Source organism: Aquarana catesbeiana, linkage group LG11 (assembly GCF_042186555.1).
Source record: "Aquarana catesbeiana isolate 2022-GZ linkage group LG11, ASM4218655v1, whole genome shotgun sequence".
NCBI classification, from domain to species: Eukaryota; Metazoa; Chordata; class Amphibia; order Anura; family Ranidae; genus Aquarana; species Aquarana catesbeiana.
Genome location: NC_133334.1, coordinates 28,985,629 through 29,011,430, shown reverse-complemented (window position 1 = coordinate 29,011,430; position 25,802 = coordinate 28,985,629).

Below are 25,802 nucleotides of genomic sequence, written 5' to 3'. Positions count from 1 at the left end.
CAGAGCTACAATGGAATGGTTTAGATCAAAGCATATTCATGTGTTAGAATGGCCCAGTCAAAGTCCAGACCTGAATCCAATTGAGAATCTGTGGCAAGACTTGAAAATTGCTGATCACAGACGCTCTCCATCCAATCTGACAGAACTTGAGATATTTTACAAAGAAGAATGGGCAAAAATGTCCCTCTCTAGATGTGCAAAGCTGGTAGAGACATCCCCAAAAAGACTTGCAGCTGTAATTGAAGAGAAAGGAGGTTCTACAAAGTATTGACTCCGGGGGGCGCCATACAAATGTACCCCCCACACTTTTCACATATTTATTTATAAAGAATTTGGAAAAACATTTATCATTTTCCTTCCACTTCACAATTATGTGCCACTTTGTGTTGGTCTATCACATAAAATCCCAATAAAATACATTTACGTGTTTGATTGTAGCATGAGAAAATGTGGAAAATTTTAAAGGGTATGAATACTTTTTCAAGGTACTGTAATTACTTTCTTCTTCTCTCCTATACAGCCGGCATGTGAGGCATTGGTCATGTGATCTCTGCCAAGGGTGACTGGTATCTCATAGAACCGGCCAATTAGAGGCTCTGTCTAGACAGCCTTCTTCTTTTCAGTAGAGGTCACACGATCAATGCTGTTGCATATAATCCACTCAGAGATTGCTGGGCTCTCCATTAAAGTGGTTGTTAACCCACTTTTGTTACATGCTGCCATCCTCTCTGCAGCATTATACTAATTGTCCCTGTGCCTGTGTTCTGTAAAAAAAACAAAAAACTGCAGGCTTGTACCTGTATGAGCTCCGTTCCCAGTGTTTCGTCAGATTGGGCGACCCGTCAGATTGTGTAACGGAAGTGACTTTCCATCGCCCCCATCTTGCTACACCCCGCACTCCTCTACAGTAAGGATACAGTGAGAAGGCGGCAAGCGGACATCTTGTTACACCCACCGGAGTTTTGCATTTTACACTTTTTATTTAACAGTAACCTCAGTTTTATATAGTGAAAAACAGTACTTAGAATTCCGTCTGACTGTTTGGATGTTGAATCTTAAAATGTGTTTTGTCTGATTAACAAATCTGTGAGATCCGTAGGCTTGCCGCTGCTTTTGAAATTCAACATCTAAACAGTCAGATGTAGGTCTAAGTACTGTATTTCACTGTATAAACTCAGTTTACTGTTAAAAATAAGTGTAAAATGCAAAATTCCGGTGGGTGTAACAAGATGTCCGGTTGCCGCCTTCCCAGTGCATGCTTACTGTGGAGGAGTGCGGGGTGTAGCAAGATGGCGGCGACGAAACGTCACTTCCATTACACATTCTGACGGGTTGCCTAATCTGATGAAACACCAGTGTTCTATCGAGAAGTGCCCGGGACGAATGACGCATGCGCCGTACAGAACAGCACAACAGCTGAGTTTATGATAAGCTGTTGTGTCTGAGAGACGGCGCCTGCGCATAATAGCCAATTTTTTTGTCAGATTGTGCCTCGCGCTGGCGAGGCGTGTTCATGTCGGTGAGGGGCGGATTAGTACATGATGGGGGCGGATTATTCAATGATGGGCAGTGCTGCAAAACATATATTTTTCTGCTATTCTTCCTGGACGCTTGTGGGGCGTGTTTAGTCAACTGAAGGGCAGATTTTTCTATCTGAAGAATATGTGTTTTGCAGCACTGGCCTTCATTTAAAAATCCGCCCCCATCTTGTTCTAATCCGCCCCTCACCGATATGAACACGCCTCGCCATTGCAAGGCACAATCTGCCAGAAAAAATTCTTCTGTTGGCTATTGTACGCAGGCGCCGTCTCACAGACACACCGACACACAATAGCTGATCGTAAAATCAGCTGTTATGCTGTTCCGTACGGCGCATGCGCAGTACATCCCGGGCACTTCTCGATAGCGGGCACTATCCGACAGAACACAGTACATCCCGGGCACTTCTCGATAGCGGGCACTATCCGACAGAACACAGTACATCCCGGGCACTTCTCGATAGCGGCCACTATCCAACAGAACACAGTACCTCCCGGGCACTTCTCGATAGCGGGCACTATCCGACAGAACACAGTACATCCCGGGTACTTCTCGATAGCGGCCACTATCCAACAGAACACAGTACATCCCGGGCACTTCTCGATAGCGGCCACTATCCGACAGAACACAGTACATCCCGGGCACTTATCGATAGCGGGCACTATCCGACAGAACACAGTACATCCCGGGTACTTCTCGATAGCGGCCACTATCCGACAGAACACAGTACATCCCGGGCACTTATCGATAGCGGGCACTATCCGACAGAACACAGTACATCCCGGGTACTTCTCGATAGCGGCCACTATCCGACAGAACACAGTACATCCCGGGCACTTCTCGATAGCGGCCACTATCCGACAGAACACAGTACATCCCGGGTACTTCTCGATAGCGGGCACTATCTGACAGAACACAGTACATCCCGGGTACTTCTCGATAGCGGGCACTATCCGACAGAACACATCAGCTGGTGACCCTTTTTCGAACTCTATACCGTAGGCCTATCAGGTAGGATACATCTCAAGATCCCCTACCCATCACTGAATCTACTCATTTTTCTAGTTATTATACACTCATTTATACATTTTTCACAACTTACAGGACCCGCGTTTGGCCCCAGTGTGATTCCAGATCCAAACTTTTTTGCATGCCCTCGACTAATGGGCCTCTCTTCCTATCATAAGGAAGTAAAACCACTTCATATATCCTTACCCATTTATTTCTACCTCGATAGAGGCCATATGAATACTTTGGATATACTAAACAAAGCTTTATACACCATGATTGGAGGACGCACTTGATGGGCAGTATGTGTCAATATCGTTGTTTTTTAAAAATCTCTCTGGAATGCGCAGCCAACATTTATTTATACCAATGTAAGTGGAAACGAAAATGAATATAATATTGCACCTATATGTTTTATGGCTTGATATACACATGTATTTATTATGTCTATGTTGTATATACCATTCCCTATACAGAAACTTCTATTAAAAGCTTATAACCACCCCTGAAGAAGGAGGCTAAAACAACTCCGAAACGCGTCGGGTGCAAGCGTATTGGTATCAATAGCTATAAAAAATATGTGGAACTGCATTCCTTTTTTATCTATGTTATTTGTTTGATGTCTTTATGAGAATTCTTTGTAATTAATAAATTGTTGTTTACTTAAATATACTCTCCTACATATCCTTTTATATGTGCCTTTAAAGTCCACTAGGGGAATTATCTCTGTTCAAATTCTTAAATTTAGGATGTGGCACAATCTGCAGATAATTAGCCGACCAAACCCCTGTCTTCAATTAAACTGGTAGTAGATACCGCTCCCCGCACTAGATCGGCAATTATCTTTGCACGGCTATCTTATTCTAGATCGCTGAAAAACTTTTTACTATTTCATTTTTATTACTTATTGGAAAACTACGTACACTTCCCTAGCATTTTTATACCAATAAGGTAAAATGACCAATTTTACAGGCGACGGATGGGAAACACTGATGGAGGGTTATTTAAAGGATTTCGGAAACAAGGAATCCGTTGACTCTGAGATATCCTCCCTTTTCTCCAGACTCTCTAAGACTCTGGAGAAAAAATCATTATTTTACTGGCATGTCAGATCTTTTCAAGACTACATTAAAGAAGATATAAACCCTGCAGGATTGCGAGTCCAAATCTTCCCGACATTGGAGGGCTTGGACTCGGAATTTAAAAGTAAATGGGAACAGGCACTACGGGCATGCTCACAAAATCTAATGGAAATCCTGATTGAGGAATATAGAAAAAGATCCAACACCTTAGATACAGACATTGTAACTCTCTGTAACAAACTACAGCAGTTAAAAACACAGAGACCTCTTACCAACAAAGAGGACAGACTAAAAACACACTTAGAAACATTCAATAAGGATGTACTTATCAAAAAACGACAGAAGCTCATCCGTGACAGGAACGCTTTCAGGGATGGAAGGGCCTATAAATGGACCCAAAATAGACCGAACCAAAATAAAAGCTACCAATACCAGGGACACCAAACCAACTCCTCACAACCCACTTCAAACCCACCCCAAACTCACACCCAAATGTTCCAGAAACCCAACATGGGACAAAGCACTAAACGCACATTTCGTGGTGACCCCAATGAGGGGCAACAAGCAAAGAAATTAACCCTTGACATCTCTAAAAAAACTAACCCCTTCACTTCCACACAAGAACCAACCTTAAAAACACCAAACGCACAGAGTAACGCACATACCCTGATAAGGGAAACAAATTCCCAATCTAATCCCTCCACGGTCACGACACTAGACACGATTTCTAATGACCCATCTTTTTTAGAAAAAATCTTGATGGGTGTACAACCCACACAATCCAACCCCAATACCTACACCCAAATAGCACTCTAACTGTCCCAGACACTGATCAAGAATTAAAATCAAACAACCTGAGTATTATCAATCTCTCATCCTACGAACTCTCTCACGATGAAACCAATGTCCTGAAAAAAGGTCTGAATTTTTGCCCCAATCAAAACTTGGATAAGTTCGAAATCTATAAAGATCTCCAACTATTCATACGCAAATTGATCCTAAAAAAACTATATCATAAACAGGAGAGACCTACCAATCTGACTTTACAAGAGCACCAAGCATTGAAGCAGTTGGTGTCCCTTCTTGATGAGAACGACCCAACTGACCTTATAGATGAAATCAACCTTTCCCAAATATTAGAGTCTATCGAAACACCCAATGAACCCCCTAAAGGAAATAGGTCCACACTTAAAAAGAAGTCTGACTTCTGCCCTGCGCCAAGTACCCATCCGAACGCAGCGGCCTTCCTAAAGTTAGTTGGCAAAGAGCTAGACAAGATAAGAATCCATAATAAATCCCCTGAAAACCTTACTACAAAAGAGAAGACAGCACTCAAATCATTGTCAAAAAATGACCGCATTACAATCAAAAATGCGGACAAGGGTGGGAACATTGTGGTGTTCGATAATGAAGACTACATTAGGATGTGTAAGAGACTACTGGACAACCTAGAATGGTATCGCCCTATACCGGCGAGTTTGGTTAAAAAATATAATCAGGACTTTTACACATTGATAGATACGGCCTATTCTAACTCAACTATCACAAAATCCCTATGGGAATTTATTAGAAACAACTTCCCCCGCACACCGGTCTTTTACTCATTACCCAAAGTCCATAAAGACATAAAAAACCCCCCCGGTAGACCAATCATCTCCGGTATAGGGGCAATCAGTGAAAATGCAAGCAAGTTGATAGACGAAGTATTGAAACCATTTGTCTATGCCCTCCCTTCCTTCGTAAAAGACACAGTACACTTCCTACAAATTATTGATAAACAAGTAATCCCCGAACATGCCACGTTTGTCACAATTGATGTTGAATCCCTATATAGTTCCATTCCCCATGAGAAGGGTGTAGCAGCCATAAAACATATTCTCCGTACAGCCAGCGATATAGACCCCACATATGGAGAGTTTATTACTTCATTATTAGAATTTATTCTTAGCCACAATGTGTTTACTTTCAATGGCTCCCACTACCTCCAGGTGCAGGGGGTTGCGATGGGGACATGTTGTGCCCCATCGTATGCCAACCTGTACCTGGGGGAGTGGGAGGCCATGTTCCTGAATGATGAGGGTCTGTCGATGTATACGGACCACATACTTGGCTGGTACCGGTACATCGACGACCTTTTCATCATATGGGACGGATCGATCGACCTTCTTAAAGAGTGCCTGCTGAGGATGAATCGTAACGACTTTAACCTCAATTTTACTATGTCATTTGATGCACAGTACGTTACTTTCCTTGACGTAGAGGTCTGCAGGGGTGAGGAAGGAAACATCATAAGTAAACTATTTAGGAAACCCACTGCAAGCAATGCAATTTTGCATGCGAGCAGCTTCCACCCCAAATCCCTCCTTAATTCCATCCCCTATAGCCAATACCTGAGAATAAAACGTAACTGCTCCGATGATAACACCTTCAGATTAGAGGCAAATAAACTACGTGACAGGTTACTACTACGAGGGTATTCCCATACGTCCCTCAAACGCTCTTTTAAAAAAGCCTTGATGCAGCCAAGAGAAGAGCTACTATACTCTAAAAAAGCAAATAAACCTGACAAGAATGATACCGACACTCTCAGGATCATTACCAAATTCAACAACCAACACAGGCAGGTCAGGAATATTGTAACAAAATACTGGCACATGTTACAGTGCGATCCAACACTAGGACCACTGGTCCCACAGAGACCTCTCTTTACGTTTAAAAGAACCACCTCCCTGAGAGACAAGATCACCACCAGCGAGTTTAAGGCAGGGACAAATAAAACACACTGTAAGTATAAGGGAACATTCATGTGTGGAAAATGTAAATATTGCAAATATATGCTTACAACAAAAAATCTGATTCTTCCAAATGGCCAGCCCTTCCACCCCAAACATTTTGCCAATTGTAGGACCTACGGGGTGGTATACCTACTTTTGTGCGAATGTACATGTTTTTATATAGGGAAAACTAAAACTGAATTCTGGAAGAGGGCATATAGACACCTAGTGAGCATGGAAACATGCGATCCGGATCTCCCACTTGGGAGACACACCTTAACAGTACATAAGGGTAAATGTCCTAAAATTAAATTTCTTATTCTGGACCGGGTACATCCGGAATCGAGGGGAGGTGACTGGAATAAGACACTTTTACAGTTAGAGTCCCGTTGGATATATAATTTAAAAGATACCCAACCCCCAGGCTTAAAGGAAACCATCTGGTTTAAACCCTTTCTCGAAGGTTTTTCATCAGGCGGCAGAGAGCAATGAATAAGATAACTATACTATACAATACATATTTACACTTGGACCGTAGATAGAGTCTAGCAATATATATGTATGCCCAGCCCGGTTATTGCTCACTGCTTATTAAACTCATGCCTATATAGAAATGGGACCATAATATGCTGTAGGATATATTGCAACGATATGTTTTGGACATTTTGATTAAATTGCTGTCATATATTTGCCCACTATACATTGTGACATCTTAAGTTGCAATAATCCGGACTATGTATACGCATAACTGAGTGAAATTCCTGGATTTTACCCATATATTGTATATCTGAGTTGTATATTCTCCATGCTTGTTAATCTAAGTCACTGTCTAAGAATACATGCCCTTCCATTAAGATCCCTCCTAACCTGTATAACACTGCCCATCAGCGTCTATTCCTACAATGGTGACTAATTGACTATATATGTATTTATGTTTCCTCCACAGTATGCACAACTTTTGTGCTTCAACCTATTCTACATTTTGTCCACACTGTGATCTGCTATCCGCCCGGCACACAAAGCCGCCTGAGTGTTTCCGGCTCATGGCGGCGCTGTGTGAGGTACAGTGTTGCTGACACTGTCCTCCATCTTGCGACCCCAGCGGACATGCGCAGTCCGTCGGGGAAGCTAGACGTGCCGGCGGGTGCAGTAGGCGTGGCCACGCCTCAACGCGCCTGCGAGCGCATGCGCTGTGGAGGCCTGGCGGCGCTCGCTCCACCCGGGGGGCCAGCCGCAGCGCGTCCGTCCCTCCTCCACCACCTACAGTCAGCTGTTGCTGTCTCTCACTAACAGCTGATTGGTGGGGAGGGCCTTAAATATTCAGCTAATGCTCACACCGAGCGTCATCTGCTTTGGGCAGGACGCTGTCGGTGTGAGCTGCTGCCACAAGATTGTAAGTAACTTCAACATCATATTGAACCTATGCACACTTATAGACCTAGACTGTACTATTGAAACTATAAGTCACGAATCTTATATCACAACTATGCCCTCTCTATTTCTTACCTCTTCCCCCTTCTTCCTCCTTTTCCTTCCCCCCCCCTCCTTCCCCCCCCCTTCCCCTTTCCCCCCCTCTCCCTGTTCTTTTCCCCCCTTCCTTCTCCTCCCCTCCCCCCTCCTTCCCCTTCCCCCCCCCCTCTACCCCCCTTCTTTTTTTCTTTTTTTCTTCTTTTTTTCCTTTTTTTTTTTATTTTCTTTCTTTCCTTTCTTTTCTTTTTTTCTTTTTTTCCTCCCCCTCCCCTCCCCCCCCATTCCTTTCCTCTCTCTTCCCCCCCCCCCTCCCTCCCCTTTCTTTTTCTCTTTTTTTTTTTTTCCCCCCCTTTTTTTCTCTTTTGCTTATTTTCCCTTTCCCCTCCCCCCCGCCTTCCTTTCTTCATGCCCTTTTTCCCTGTCTTTCCCCCCCCCTCCTCCCTTCCCCTTTCCCTTCCCCTTCTTCTTTCCCTCCCTTCTCCTTCCCTGTCTCCCTTTCTTCCCTCCCCCCCCCTTTTCCCTCTCTCCTTCCCCCCTCTTTTCCAACCCCCCCCCCTTCCCCCCCCCTTTTTTTCCTTTTTTCCCCCCTCTTGATCAAATTGAACATTGCCAATCAGGGACAAAGCTGTTGAATCCCTATTCTATTCTATCCCCAAACACATATCTTTTTTTAAATATATCCTAAACTGTCAAGACAAATGACAGAAGTACTAAAATGAGATTTTTATATGTTCCCTCTCCTTTATGTCGATCCTCTAGCCCTCTGAGTCCCACCTGGTCTACACATATCATCAGCTGGTGACCCTTTTTCGAACTCTATACCGTAGGCCTATCAGGTAGGATACATCTCAAGATCCCCTACCCATCACTGAATCTACTCATTTTTCTAGTTATTATACACTCATTTATACATTTTTCACAACTTACAGGACCCGCATTTGGCCCCAGTGTGATTCCAGATCCAAACTTTTTTGCATGCCCTCGACTAATGGGCCTCTCTTCCTATCATAAGGAAGTAAAACCACTTCATATATCCTTACCCATTTATTTCTACCTCGATAGAGGCCATATGAATACTTTGGATATACTAAACAAAGCTTTATACACCATGATTGGAGGACGCACTTGATGGGCAGTATGTGTCAATATCGTTGTTTTTAAAAATCTCTCTGGAATGCGCAGCCAACATTTATTTATACCAATGTAAGTGGAAACGAAAATGAATATAATATTGCACCTATATGTTTTATGGCTTGATATACACATGTATTTATTATGTCGATGTTGGATATACCATTCCCTATACAGAAACTTCTATTAAAAGCTTATAACCACCCCTGAAGAAGGAGGCTAAAACAACTCCGAAACGCGTCGGGTGCAAGCGTATTGGTATCAATAGCTATAAAAAATATGTGGAACTGCATTCCTTTTTTATCTATGTTATTTGTTTGATGTCTTTATGAGAATTCTTTGTAATTAATAAATTGTTGTTTACTTAAATATACTCTCCTACATATCCTTTTATATGTACCTTTTAAAGTCCACTAGGGGAATTATCTCTGTTCAAATATCCGACAGAACACAGTACATCCCGGGCACTTCTTGATAGCGGGCACTATCCGACAGAACACAGTACATCCCGGGCACTTCTCGATAGCGGGCACTATCCGACAGAACACAGTACATCCCGGGTACTTCTCGATAGCGGGCACTATCTGACAGAACATAGTACATCCCGGGCACTTCTCGATAGTGGGCACTATCCGGCAGAACACAGTACATCCCGGGTACTTCTCGATAGCGGGCACTATCCAACAGAACACAGTACATCCCGGGCACTTCTCGATAGAGGGCCCTATCCGACAGAACACAGTACATCCAGGGCACTTCTCGATAGCGGGCACTATTCGACAGAACATAGTACATCCCGGGCACTTCTCGATAGCGGGCACTCTCTGACAGAACACAGTACATCCCAGGCACTTCTTGATAGCGGGGACACTATCCGACAGAACACAGTACATCCCGGGCACTTCTCGATAGCGGGCACTCTCTGACAGAACACAGTACATCCCGGGCACTTCTCGATAGCGGGCCCTATCCGACAGAACACAGCACATCCCGGGTACTTCTTGATAGTGGGCACTATCTGACAGAACATAGTACATCCCGGGTACTTCTCGATAGCGGGCACTATCCGACAGAACACAGTACATCCCGGGAACTTCTCCATAGCGGGCACTATCCGAATGAAACACAGTACATCCCGGGCACTTTTCGATAGAGGGCACTATCCGACAGAACACAGTACATCCCGGGCACTTCTCGATAGCGGGCACTATCCGACAGAACACAGTACAGCCCGGGCACTTCTCGATAGCGGGCACTATCCGACAGAACACAGTACATCACGGGCACTTCTCGATAGCGGGCACTATCTGACAGAACACAGTACATCCCGGGCACTTCTTGATAGCGGGCACTCTCTGACAGAACACAGTACATCCCGGGCACTTCTCGATAGCGGGCACTATCTGACAGAACACAGTACATCCCGGGCACTTCTTGATAGCGGGCACAATCCGACAGAACACAGTACATCCCGGGCACTTCTCGATAGCGGGCACTATCCGACAGAACACAGTACATCCCGGGTACTTCTCGATAGCGGGCACTATCTGACAGAACATAGTACATCCTGGGCACTTCTCGATAGTGGGCACTATCCGGCAGAACATAGTACATCCCGGGCACTTCTCGATAGCGGGCACTCTCTGACAGAACACAGTACATCCTGGGCACTTCTCAATAGCGGGCACTCTCTGACAGAACATAGTACATCCCGGGCACTTCTCGATAGCGGGCACTATCTGACAGAACACAGTACATCCTGGGCACTTCTCAATAGCGGGCACTATCTGACAGAACACAGTACATCCTGGGCACTTCTCGATAGCGGGCACTATCTGACAGAACATAGTACATCCCGGATACTTCTCGATAGCAGGCACAATCCGACAGAACACAGTACATCCCGGGCAATTCTCGATAGCGGGCACTATCCGACAGAACACAGTACAGCCCGGGCACTTCTCGATAGCGGGCACTATCTGACAGAACACAGTACATCACGGGCACTTCTCGATAGCGGGCACTATCCGACAGAACACAGTACATCCCGGGCACTTCTTGATAGCGGGCACTCTCTGACAGAAAACAGTACATCCCGGGCACTTCTCGATAGCGGGCACTATCTGACAGAACACAGTACATCCCGGGCACTTCTCGATAGCGGGCACTATCTGACAGAACATAGTACATCCCGGGTACTTCTCGATAGCAGGCACAATCCGACAGAACACAGTACATCCCGGGCACTTCTCGATAGTGGGCACTATCCGGCAGAACACAGTACATCCCGGGAACTTCTCGATAGCGGGCACTATCCGACAGAACACAGTACATCCCGGGCACTTCTAGATAGCGGGCACTCTCTGACAGAACACAGTACATCCTGGGCACTTCTCGATAGCGGGCAGTCTCTGACAGAACACAGTACATCCCGGGCACTTCTCGATAGCGGGCACTATCCGACAGAACACAGTACATCCCGGGCACTTCTCGATAGCGGGCACTATCCGACAGAACACAGTACATCCCAGGTACTTCTCGATAGTGGGCACTATCTGACAGAACATAGTACATCCCGGGCACTTCTCGATAGTGGCCACTATCCGGCAGAACACAGTACATCCCGGGTACTTCTCGATAGCGGGCACTATCCAACAGAACACAGTACATCCAGGGCACTTCTCGATAGCGGGCACTATCCGACAGAACATAGTACATCCCGGGCACTTCTCGATAGCGGGCACTCTCTGACAGAACACAGTACATCCCAGGCACTTCTCGATAGAGGGCCCTATCCGACAGAACACAGTACATCCCGGGCACTTCTATATAGTGGGCATTATCCGACAGAACACAGTACATCCCGGGCACTTCTCGATAGCGGGCACTCTCTGACAGAGCACAGTACATCCCAGGCACTTCTCGACAGAGGGCCCTATCCAGCAGAACACAGTACATCCCGGGCACTTCTCGATAGCGGGCACTATCCGACAGAACACAGTACATCCCGGGCACTTCTCGATGGCGGGCACTATCCGACAGAACACAGTACATCCTGGGCACTTCTCGATAGCGGGCACTATCCGACAGAACACAGTACATCCCGGGTACTTCTCGATAGCGGGCACTCTCTGACAGAACACAGTACATCCCGGGCACTTCTCGATAGCGGGCACTATCTGACAGAACACAGTACATCCCGGGCACTTCTCGATAGCGGGCACTCTCTGACAGAACACAGTACATCCCGGGCACTTCTCGATAGCGGGCACTATCTGACAGAACACAATACTTCTCGGGCACTTCTCGATAGCGGGCACTATCCGACAGAACACAGTACATCCCGGGCACTTCTCGATAGTGGGCACTATCCGGCAGAACACAGTACATCCCGGGCACTTCTCGATAGCGGGCACTATCCGACAGAACACAGTACATCCCGGGCACTTCTCGATAGCGGGCACTATCTGGCAAAACACAGTACATCCCGGGTACTTCTCGATAGCGGGCACTATCCGACAGAACACAGTACATCCCGGGCACTTCTCGATAGGGTCTATACTAATGTAGGGGGGTGGTTTGTCCTGGGGGGGTCTGTACTAATGTAGGGGGGTGGTTTGTCCTGGGGGGGTCTGTACTATTGTAGGGGGGGTGGTTTGTCCTGGGGGGTCTGTACTAATGGAGGGGGGGGGTGGTTTGTCCTGGGGGGGTCTGTACTAATGGAGGGGTGTGGTTTGTCGGGGGGTCTGTACTAATGGAGGGGGGTTTGTCCTAGGGGTCTGTACTAATAGAGGAGGGTTGGTTTGTTCTGGGGGGTCTGTACTAATTGAGGGGGGTGGCTTGTTCTGGGGGGTCTGTACTAATGGAGGAGGGGTGGTTTGTCCTGGGGGTCTGTACTAATGTAGGGGAGGTAGTTTGGCCGGGGGGTCTGTACTAATGGAGGGGTGTGGTTTGTTGGGGGGTCTATACTAATAGAGGGGGGTGGTTTGTCCGGGGGGTCTGTACTAATGGAGGGGGGTTTGTCCTAGGGGTCTGTACTAATAGAGGAGGGGTGGTTTGTTCTAGGGGGTCTGTACTAATTGAGGGGGGTGGCTTGTTCTGGGGGGTCTGTACTAATGGAGGGGGGTTTGTCCTAGGGGTCTGTACTAATAGAGGAGGGGTGGTTTGTTCTAGGGGGTCTGTACTAATTGAGGGGGGTGGCTTGTTCTGGGGGTCTGTACTAATGGAGGAGGGGTGGTTCTGTACTAATGGAGGGGGGTGGTTTGTCCTGAGGGGTGTCTATACTGATGGGAGGTCTGTACTAGTGAGCGGCGCACTATGTTTCTTCCCCCACCTTCATATTAGCCAGGGAAGAAAAAAAAGGAGCAAAGGAGAGGATTGTGGGACATGTAGTCCCGAGGACTAGCAGCCCCACTGTAACATGGAAACTGCAGCCCACACAGCATGCTCAGCTGAATGGGAGAGAGAGAGCCAGGAGTCCGGGAAAGCTTTCAGGGAAGTACACCCAGGACTCCAGAGGGAGAGGGCAGTGCTGAGAGAACACCATCAGAGAGAGAACCCCGCTGCCCTGCGCCACCAGAGGGAACGCCACACAGCCTGGTGCCATGCCTGGCAGAGAAAGGAATGGAGTCATTGCCAGAATATAGATCTGGGCTCTACCCAATGGAGTCGCCACGGGCAATTCAGAGTGAGCTGACTCCTGATCAGAGGAACCGTTGCTGTATTGCTGGGTCAGGTGAGAGGGCCGATTGGTCATTATCTACTAACGTTCATAAGAACTGCAGTCTCTGACCATCTCCTGTACTATGTCTGCAGTCTCTGACCATCTCCTGTACTATGTCTGCAGTCTCTGACCATCCCCTGTACTATGTCTGCAGTCTCTGATCATCTTCTGTATTATGTCTGCAGTCTCTGATCATCTCCTGTATTATGTCTGCAGTCTCTGACCATCTCCTGTACTATGTCTGCAGTCTCTGATCAGCTCCTGTACTATGTCTGCAGTCTCTGATCATCTCCTGTATCATGTCTGCAGTCTCTGATCATCTCCTGTATCATGTCTGCAGTCTCTGATCATCTCCTGTATTATGTCTGCAGTCTGATCATCTCCTGTACTATGTCTGCAGTCTCTGATCATCTCCTGTATTATGTCTGCAGTCTCTGATCATCTCCTGTAGTATGTCTGCAGTCTCTGACCATCTCCTGTACTATGTCTGCAGTCTCTGATCATCTCCTGTATTATGTCTGCAGTCTCTGATCATCTCCTGTATTATGTCTGCAGTCTCTGCTCATCTCCTGTATTATGTCTGCAGTCTCTGGCCATCTCCTGTACTATGTCTGCAGTCTCTGATCATCTCCTGTAGTATGTCTGCAGTCTCTGACCATCTCCTGTACTATGTCTGCAGTCTCTGATCATCTCCTGTATTATGTCTGCAGTCTCTGATCATCTCCTGTATTATGTCTGCAGTCTCTGCTCATCTCCTGTATTATGTCTGCAGTCTCTGACCATCTCCTGTACTATGTCTGCAGTCTCTGATCATCTCCTGTATCATGTCTGCAGTCTCTGATCATCTCCTGTATCATGTCTGCAGTCTCTGATCATCTCCTGTATTATGTCTGCAGTCTGATCATCTCCTGTACTATGTCTGCAGTCTCTGATCATCTCCTGTATTATGTCTGCAGTCTCTGATCATCTCCTGTAGTATGTCTGCAGTCTCTGACCATCTCCTGTACTATGTCTGCAGTCTCTGATCATCTCCTGTATTATGTCTGCAGTCTCTGATCATCTCCTGTATTATGTCTGCAGTCTCTGCTCATCTCCTGTATTATGTCTGCAGTCTCTGGCCATCTCCTGTACTATGTCTGCAGTCTCTGATCATCTCCTGTATTATGTCTGCAGTCTCTGATCATCTCCTGTACTATGTCTGCAGTCTCTGATCATCTCCTGTATTATGTCTGCAGTCTGATCATCTCCTGTACTATGTCTGCAGTCTCTGGTCATCTCCTGCATTATGTCTGCAGTCTCTGACCATCTCCTGTAGTATGTCTGCAGTCTCTGATCATCTCCTGTATTATATCTGCAGTCTCTGACCATCTCCTGTACTATGTCTGCAGTCTCTGATCATCTCCTGTATTATGTCTGCAGTCTCTGATCATCTCCTGCATTATGCCTGCAGTCTCTGATCATCTCCTGTACTATGTCTGCAGTCTCTGATCATCTCCTGTATTATGTCTGCAGTCTCTGACCATCTCCTGTACTATGTCTGCAGTCTCTGATCACCTCCTGTATTATGTCTGCAGTCTCTGACCATCTCCTGTACTATGTCTGCAGTCTCTGACCATCTCCTGTACTATGTCTGCAGTCTCTGACCATCTCCTGTACTATGTCTGCAGTCTCTGATCATCTCCTGTATTATGTCTGCAGTCTCTGATCATCTCCTGTAGTATGTCTGCAGTCTCTGACCATCTCCTGTACTATGTCTGCAGTCTCTGATCATCTTCTGTATTATGTCTGCAGTCTCTGATCATCTCCTGTATTATGTCTGCAGTCTCTGATCATCTCCTGTATTATGTCTGCAGTCTCTGACCATCTCCTGTATTATGTCTGCAGTCTCTGATCATCTCCTGTACTATGTCTGATCATCTCCTGTATCATGTCTGCAATCTCTGATTATCTCCTGTACTATGTCTGCAGTCTCTGATCATCTCCTGCACTATGTCCGCAGTCTCTGATCATCTCCTGTACTATGTCTGCAGTCTCTGATCATCTCCTGTACTATGTCTGCAGTCTCTGATCATCTCCTGTATTATGTCTGCAGTCTGATCATCTCCTGTACTATGTCTGCAGTCTCTGATCATCTCCTGTATTATGTCTGCAGTCTCTGATCATCTCCTGTAGTATGTCTGCAGTCTCTGACCATCTCCTGTACTATGTCTGCAGTCTCTGATCATCTCCTGTATTATGTCTGCAGTCTCTGATCATCTCCTGTATTATGTCTGCAGTCTCTGCTCATCTCCTGTATTATGTCTGCAGTCTCTGATCATCTCCTGTATTATGTCTGCAGTCTCTGATCATCTCCTGTACTATGTCTGCAGTCTCTGATCATCTCCTGTATTATGTCTGCAGTCTCTGGTCATCTCCTGCATTATGTCTGCAGTCTCTGACCATCTCCTGTAGTATGTCTGCAGTCTCTGATCATCTCCTGTATTATATCTGCAGTCTCTGACCATCTCCTGTACTATGTCTGCAGTCTCTGACCATCTCCTGTAGTATGTCTGCAGTCTCTGATCATCTCCTGTACTATGTCTGATCATCTCCTGTATCATGTCTGCAATCTCTGATTATCTCCTGTACTATGTCTGCAGTCTCTGATCATCTCCTGCACTATGTCCGCAGTCTCTGATCATCTCCTGTACTATGTCTGCAGTCTCTGATCATCTCCTGTACTATGTCTGCAGTCTCTGATCATCTCCTGTATTATGTCTGCAGTCTGATCATCTCCTGTACTATGTCTGCAGTCTCTGATCATCTCCTGTATTATGTCTGCAGTCTCTGATCATCTCCTGTAGTATGTCTGCAGTCTCTGACCATCTCCTGTACTATGTCTGCAGTCTCTGATCATCTCCTGTATTATGTCTGCAGTCTCTGATCATCTCCTGTATTATGTCTGCAGTCTCTGCTCATCTCCTGTATTATGTCTGCAGTCTCTGGCCATCTCCTGTACTATGTCTGCAGTCTCTGATCATCTCCTGTATTATGTCTGCAGTCTCTGATCATCTCCTGTACTATGTCTGCAGTCTCTGATCATCTCCTGTATTATGTCTGCAGTCTCTGGTCATCTCCTGCATTATGTCTGCAGTCTCTGACCATCTCCTGTACTATGTCTGCAGTCTCTGATCATCTCCTGTATTATATCTGCAGTCTCTGACCATCTCCTGTACTATGTCTGCAGTCTCTGATCATCTCCTGTATTATGTCTGCAGTCTCTGATCATCTCCTGCATTATGTCTGCAGTCTCTGATCATCTCCTGTACTATGTCTGCAGTCTCTGATCATCTCCTGTATTATGTCTGCAGTCTCTGACCATCTCCTGTACTATGTCTGCAGTCTCTGATCATCTCCTGTATTATGTCTGCAGTCTCTGACCATCTCCTGTACTATGTCTGCAGTCTCTGACCATCTCCTGTACTATGTCTGCAGTCTCTGATCATCTCCTGTATTATGTCTGCAGTCTCTGATCATCTCCTGTAGTATGTCTGCAGTCTCTGACCATCTCCTGTACTATGTCTGCAGTCTCTGATCATCTTCTGTATTATGTCTGCAGTCTCTGATCATCTCCTGTATTATGTCTGCAGTCTCTGATCATCTCCTGTATTATGTCTGCAGTCTCTGACCATCTCCTGTAGTATGTCTGCAGTCTCTGATCATCTCCTGTACTATGTCTGATCATCTCCTGTATCATGTCTGCAATCTCTGATTATCTCCTGTACTATGTCTGCAGTTTCTGATCATCTCCTGTACTATGTCTGCAGTCTCTGATCATCTCCTGCACTATGTCCGCAGTCTCTGATCATCTCCTGTACTATGTCTGCAGTCTCTGATCATCTCCTGTATTATGTCTGCAGTCTCTGATCATCTCCTGTACTATGTCTGCAGTCTCTGATCATCTCCTGTACTATGTCCGCAGTCTCTGATCATCTCCTGTACTATGTCTGCAGTCTCTGATCATCTCCTGTACTATGTCCGCAGTCTCTGATCATCTCCTGTACTATGTCTGCAGTCTCTGATCATCTCCTGTACTATGTCTGCAGTTTCTGATCATCTCTTGTACTATGTCTGCAGTCTCTGATCATCTCCTGTACTATGTCTGCAGTCTCTGATCATCTCCTGTACTATGTCTGCAGTCTCTGATCATCTCCTGTACTATGTCTGCAATCTCTGACCATCTCTTGTATCATGTCTGCAGTCTCTGACCATCTCCTGTACTATGTCTGCAGTCTCTGATCATCTCCTGTACTATGTCTGCAGTCTCTGATCATCTCCTGTATTATGTCTGCAGTCTCTAGTCATCTCCTGCATTATGTCTGCAGTCTCTGGTCATCTCCTGTACTATGTCTGCAGTCTCTGATCATCTCCTGTACTATGTCTGCAGTCTCTGATCATCTCCTGTATTATGTCTGCAGTCTCTGGTCATCTCCTGCATTATGTCTGCAGTCTCTGACCATCTCCTGTAGTATGTCTGCAGTCTCTGATCATCTCCTGTATTATGTCTGCAGTCTCTGACCATCTCCTGTACTATGTCTGCAGTCTCTGATCATCTCCTGTATTATGTCTGCAGTCTCTGATCATCTCCTGCATTATGTCTGCAGTCTCTGATCATCTCCTGTATTATGTCTGCAGTCTCTGATCATCTCCTGTATTATGTCTGCAGTCTCTGACCATCTCCTGTAGTATGTCTGCAGTCTCTGATCATCTCCTGTACTATGTCTGATCATCTCCTGTATCATGTCTGCAATCTCTGATTATCTCCTGTACTATGTCTGCAGTTTCTGATCATCTCCTGTACTATGTATGCAGTCTCTGATCATCTCCTGCACTACGTCCGCAGTCTCTGATCATCTCCTGTACTATGTCTGCAGTCTCTGATCATCTCCTGTACTATGTCTGCAGTCTCTGATCATCTCCTGTACTATGTTTGCAGTCTCTGATCATCTCCTGTACTATGTCTGCAGTCTCTGATCATCTCCTGTACTATGTCTGCAGTCTCTGATCATCTCCTGTACTATGTCTGCAGTCTCTGACCATCTCCTGTACTATGTCTGCAGTCTCTGATCATCTCCTGTACTATGTCTGCAGTCTCTGATCATCTCCTGTACTATGTCTGCAGTCTCTGATCATCTCCTGTACTATGTCTGCAGTCTCTGATCATCTCCTGTATTATGTCTGCAGTCTCTGATCATCTCCTGTACTATGTCTGCAATCTCTGACCATCTCTTGTATCATGTCTGCAGTCTCTGACCATCTCCTGTATTATGTCTGCAGTCTCTGACCATCTCCTGTACTATGTCTGCAGTCTCTGATCATCTCCTGTACTATGTCTGCAGTCTCTGATCATCTCCTGTACTATGTTTGCAGTCTCTGATCATCTCCTGTACTATGTCTGCAGTCTCTGATCATCTCCTGTACTATGTCTGGGGACTCTTTCTAACAGACTCTCTAACAGAAGCCTTCTCTGTGTGCATCAGAAAGACTCCCCTCCAGGTCTCATTAGTGTTCTCTCTTCCTGTATTTTCTTTATTGTTAAGAGATCATGGGAGGATCCCAGGGTAACGAAGACTTCTTAGGGGAGCATCTCTGTGTTTGAGTCATTGCCATAGAAACATTTGTAAAGGGGAGGAGTTGGTAAGATGACCATGCCCACATGGGGGCGTCAGAAATATTTCTGCACCCAGGCGTCTGTGACCCTAGGATCGGCCCTGCATCCCGGGCACTTCTCGATAGCGGGCACTATCCGACAGAACACCGGTGCTCAGCTGATTTCTGTCCTGCCTTGTCTCTCTTACTCACAGCTGCGGTGGGTGGGGCCGAGCCCTCCCACTGACGTCAACTGGGGAGGAGTGGGAGAGAGGAGGAGAGCAGAGATACAGAGCTCCGAGCTGCCGACAATCGGCTGAGCGGTGGGAACGGAGCTCATACAGGTACAATCCTGCAGTTTTTTTTTACATTGCACAGGGACAATTAGTATAATGCTGCAAAGAGGATTGCAGCATGTAATATGTGAAATGAGAGTGGGGGGGCACTGGTAGAGGGGTGGGGGGAGGAGGCGGGAGAAGGACACAGGAGACAGCAGGCCAAACTGACCACGGTGTCAGGGTTCAGCAGCCATGATTATTGTGGTCAGTTTGCAGAGGGGAGGGCATAGCCAGGCAGGATCAGCAAAGTACTTCAGGTGATATAGGGGTCCAAAATGCACAGCACAAGCACTGTGTTGTATAACATGCTTTAAGGGAACAGGATCTTTAATTTTTTTTTTTTTTGGGGGGGGGGGGTTAACAAACGGTTTAATAAATGCTGGATGTCATGCTGATCCAGTGGCTTCAACACCCTTATGCCCCGTACACACGATCGGAAATTCCCCCAGCAAAAGTCTGATGTGAGCTTTTGGTCGGAAATTCCGACCGTGTGTACGCTCCATCGGACTTTTGCTGGCGGAATTCCCGCCAGCAAAAGATTGAGAGCGTGTTCTCTATTTTTCGGTCGGAAAAGTTCCGATCGGAAATTCCGATCGTCTGTACCAATTCCGACGCGCAAAATTCCTACGCATGCTCGGAAACAATTCGACGCATGCTCGGAAGCATTGAACTTCATTTTCTCGGCTCGTCGTAGTGTTGTACGTCTCCGCGTTCTTCGCGGTCGAAAGTTCAGAGAACGTTTGTGTGACCGTGTGTATGCAAGGCAAGCTTGAACGGAATTCTGTTGGAAAATCCATGAAAGTTTTTTCCGACGGAAAATCCGTCCATTAGAGTCACTGACCCAGAAAATGAATGCAGATTGGGAGTTCTGGCTTCAATTACAAAAGTGATCCTTCAGTTCTAGGTGGAGTCTGGGCCCACTTATGTGCGCAGTAACATGCGTCTTCACTCCACTTCAGCTAGATGCGTTTCTGCCTTTTTGGTACCATTCATGTTAATTGCATTTCAGATTTTGTGACACATTCTATCTTGGGGAAGGGATGGTGCATTGGGAACTCATTAATTCCAATGGGCTGCCTTAACACAACACATGGGAACACGATTGGCTGTTCTGACAGTAAGCCAGATCACCTGATCAGATTTGTATGTACTTGTAGTTCAGTGGTGTGCTGATTTCTGATTGACTGTTTTGCGCTATAGCACTTCACCCATCACCATATCTATATACAAGGCCAAGTGTTCGGACACAATCAACTGCAGCCAAGAACTGTCCAAGGTGCTGATCTCAGCAAGTGCTGAATCTCTGTGTAGAGTAGTGGTGGTCAACATTTTTGATAGAGACAGTGAGAGACTGGGGACATGCTACGTGCTGCAGGAGATGGTCAGAGACTGGGGACATGCTGTGTGCTGCAGGAGATGGTCAGAGACTGGGGACATGCTGCATGCTGCAGGAGATGGTCAGAGACTGGGGACATGCTGCGTGCTGCAGGAGATGGTCAGAGACTGGGGACATGCTACGTGCTGCAGGAGATGGTCAGAGACTGGGGACATGCTACGTGCTGCATAAGATAGTCAGAGACTGGGGACATGCTGCATGATGCAGGAGATGGTCAGAGACTGGGGACATGCTGCGTGCCGCTGGAGATGGTCAGAGACTGGGGACATGCTGCGTGCTGCAGGAGATGGTCAGAGACTGGGGACATGCTGCGTGCTGCAGGAGATGGTCAGAGACTGGGGACATGCTGCGTGCTGCAGGAGATGATCAGAGACTGGGGACATGCTGCGTGCTGCAGGAGATGGTCAGAGACTGGGGACATGCTGCAGGAGATGGTCAGAGACTGGGGACATGCTGCAGGAGATGGTCAGAGACTGGGGACATGCTGCAGGAGATGGTCAGAGACTGGGGACATGCTGCAGGAGATGGTCAGAGACTGGGGACATGCTATAAATGTTACGGCCCCTTAACAAGTCAATGCTTCCATATTTGTGCAGCCCCCTTACAATGACTTGTGCCACGCTTGATGTTTTTCTGCACGATCCGTTATACAAGTTCAGGCACAAAAAATCATACAAAGAGAATGGACAGCCCAGAAAAAGTATGTTAGTGTGAAAGAAATCAAACCATTTTACTACTTAAAGCTGTCTAAAGAATATTTTTCCTGAGTAAGCACCTATGTATGGAAAACACTGCCAAAGTGCCATAATCGTCATAATCGCCGTAATGTGTTTATTTCCTATGATCCTCAGCTCCATCTAGTGGCCATCATACAGTATTTTCCTAACTGAGGTATGGCCGGTAAAATGCAGCATTTTGGTCACTAGATGGAGCTGATTATAGAAAAATAAATGACGGCGATTGTTTGTTACAGCTGTGTGAATTGTTGAGGCTTTCCCACAGACTTGTTTGAAATAAACAGACCTCTTAGTCTACAAGAGCCCTGAAGGTCACACGATCAGTTCCAAAGAGCCCCATGTGGCCCTCAGGCCGCATGCTGAGCATCGGGGATGAAGAGTCGCTGGCTGTTCCTGACTGTTAGGGATATCTCAAGCTTTCAGGTTTGGCTTTGGAAATATTTATCCCATATTATTTTTTTTTTTTTTAAATAATGAAAATCTCAATGATCAGTCTGTAGTTGGAGGCTCAGCAATCCGTCAGCAGCTGGCTGAAGCCAACAGCTTTATGTAACCTCATTGTATAAACCTGCATGCTCAGCATGGGGGTATTATGGAAGGGCTGAGAGGATTTGTACCTGTGAAAAGCAGCTTGGACCGGAGCGTACGTCCGCTTTCTCCAGACATTGTCCAGAAGACGGGAGGGCCCTTCCTGAGCTCTAGGGCTCTTCCTAAGCACGGGGGCCCCAAACAGCACCTGGGCCCTTCCTGAGCACTGGGGCCCTTCCTTAACCTGGGGCTCTTCCTGAGCACGGGGGCCCAAACAGCACCTGGGCCCTTCCTGAGCACTGGGGCCCTTCCTTAACCTGGGGCTCTTCCTGAGCACGGGGCCCAAACAGCACCTGGGCCCTTCCTGAGCACTGGGACCCTTCCTGAGCACCTAGGGCCCAAACAGCACCTGGGGCCCTTCCTGAACACCGCAGCCTTTCCTGAGCATGGGGGCTCTTCATGAACACCGCAGCCCCTTCCTGAGCACTGCAGCCCCTCCTGAGTACCACGGCCCCTTCCTGAACACTGTGCCCCTTCTTGAGCACCGCAGCCCCTCCTGAGCACCGCAGCCCCTCCTGAGCACTGTGCCCCTTCCTGAGTACCGCAGCCCCTCCTGAGCACCGCAGCCCCTCCTGAGTACCATAGCCCCTTCCTGAGCACTGTGCCCCTTCCTGAGCACCGCAGCCCCTTCCTGAGCACTGTGCCCCTTCCTGAGCACCGCAGCCCCTCCTGAGTACTGTAGCCCCTCCTGAGTACCACGGCCCCTTCCTGAGCACTGTGCCCCTTCCTGAGCACTTCAGCCCCTCCTGAGTACCATGGCCCCTTCCTGAGCACCGCAGCCCCTCCTGAGCACCACAGCCCCTTCCTGAGCACTGCAGCCCCTCCTGAATACCATAGCCCCTTCCTGAGCACTGCAGCCCCTCCTGAGTACCACGGCCCCTTCCTGAGCACTGTGCCCCTTCCTGAGCATTGCAGCCCCTCCTGAGCACTGTGCCCCTTCCTGAGCACCGCAGCCCCTCCTGAGCACTGTGCCCCTTCCTGAGCACCGCAGCTCCTCCTGAGCACCGCAGCCCCTCCTGAGCGTTGTGCCCCTTCCTGAGCACCGCAGCCCCTCCTGAGCACCGCAGCCCCTCCTGAGTACCACGGCCCCTTCTTGAGCACTGTGCCCCTTCTTGAGCACTGTGCCCCTTCCTGAGCACCGCAGCCCCTCCTGAGCACTGCAGCCCCTCCTGAGTACCATGGCCCCTTCCTGAGCACTGTGCCCCTTCCTGAGCACTGTGCCCCTTCTTGAGCACTGTGCCCCTTCCTGAGCACCGCAGCCCCTCCTGAGCACTGCAGCCCCTCCTGAGTACCATGGCCCCTTCCTGAGCACTGTGCCCCTTCTTAAACACTGTGCCCCTTCCTGAGCACCGCAGCCCCTCCTGAGCACTGCAGCCCCTCCTGAGTACCATGGCCCCTTCCTGAGCACTGTGCCCCCTCCTGAGCACCGCAGCCCCTCCTGAGTACCATGGCCCCTTCCTGAGCACTGTGCCCCCTCCTGAGCACCGCAGCCCCTCCTGAGCACTGCAGCCCCTCCTGAGTACCATGGCCCCTTCCTGAGCACTGTGCCCCTTCTTGAGCACCGCAGCCCCTCCTGAGCACCACAGCCCTTCCTGAGCACTGGGCACTGGGGCCCATCCTGGTTGTATGTAACATGGCCCCAGCCTGGTGAAGGCAGCTTTGGGTTTGTATCTGAAGGAAGAATTCCTAAACAACCCAATAGACTGTTATTTATCAGGTGCTGCATTACAAAATAAAAATAAAATCAATGATTGGCTGCTGCAAGTAATTAATTCCCTAGTTTGTTACATTGTTGTTTTTCCAGGTCCTCCATATTTTCTTATTGCCGGTACCCATATCAGTGCTTATATGCAACACATTCTGGTAGGACAGATATTTCTGTGGCAGAATGTCCCTTTTAAAGGGAATGTGACCCCCAACAGACAACTTCTCTTATTTGCTTCCTTCTGGTCTGATAAATATACCATTGAAATGTGCCATAAGTGTAAAAAAAAAAAAATCCTGTTGATCCTGCCAGTAATCCAGTGATGTCCTGTATCCTGTAGTATCAAGCTATGTTGTCAGCCCTGCTCAATTCTCCCCTGATAACTACAGAAGGAGGGGAGGTGTTCTATAGTCCCAGTACAGTTCCTGTCCTAAGGTGACAACGCTGCTCCTTCATAGATACAGTGATTGAGTGTTGTCACCTTAGAACAGGGACTGTACTGGGACTACAGAACACTTCCCCCTATGACATGGAGAAGAGGAGGGGGGTGTTCTGTAGTCCCAGTACAGTTCCTGTCCTAAGGTGATAACGCTGCTCCTTTATAGATACAGTGAGTGTTGTCACCTTAGGACAGGGAGCGTACTTGGATTACAGAACGTTTCCCTCTATGAAATGGAGAAGAAGATTGGGAGGTGTTCTGTAGTTCCAGTACAGTTCCTGTCCTAAGGTGACAACGCTCACTCACTGTGTTTTTGAAGACGCAGCGTTGTCACCTTAGGACAGGGACTGTGCACGGACTACAGAACACCTACCCCTAAGACATGGAGAAGAAGAGGGGGGTGTTCTGTAGTCCCAGGACAGTTCCTGTCCTAAGGTGATAACGCTGCTCCTCTATAGATACAGTGAGTGTTTTCACCTATAGGACAGGGAGTGTACTGGGACTACAGAACGTTTCCCTCTATGAAATGGATAGAAAGATGGGGAGGTGTTCTATAGTTCCTGTCCTAAGGTGGCAACGCTCACTCACTGTATTTTTTTAAGACACAGCTTTGTCACCTAAGGATAGGGACTGTGCTGGGACAACAGAACACCTACCCCTATGGTATGGAGAAGAAGAGTGGGGGAGGTGTTCTGTAGTCCCAGTTTAGTTCTTGTCCTAAGGTGACAACGCTGCTCCTTCATAAATACAGTGAGTCAGTGAGTGAGAGCGTTGTCACCTTAGGACAGGAACTGTACTGGGACTACAGAACGTCTCCCCCTATGACATGGAGAAGATGAGGAGGGGGGGTGGGTGTTCTGTAGTCCCAGTTCAGTTCCTGTTCTAAGGTGACCACGCTGCTTCTTCAAAGACACAGTGACTAAGCGTTGCCAACCTAGAACAGGAAGTGTGTTATTATTGGCAGGATCGACAGGTTTTAATAAAGAAAATCAATGCAACCACCACATATAAGGATGTCTAAAATGTAACGCATGACATGTCTGTTCCCAGGTTTAGAAATTCTGTAAAGTGTATGCAAAGACTTTTTTTTGGGGGGGGGGGGGAGGGCACGACAACTGCTGTCTGTGCCCTCACTAGGGACATTCAGCCTCTGGTATCAGGACAAGACCTGTAAATGTTATTGAACTGCAGCAGAGAAAGTTCAGATCTCCTGCCCTTCCAGACTGGTCTGTGCTGTGTGACAG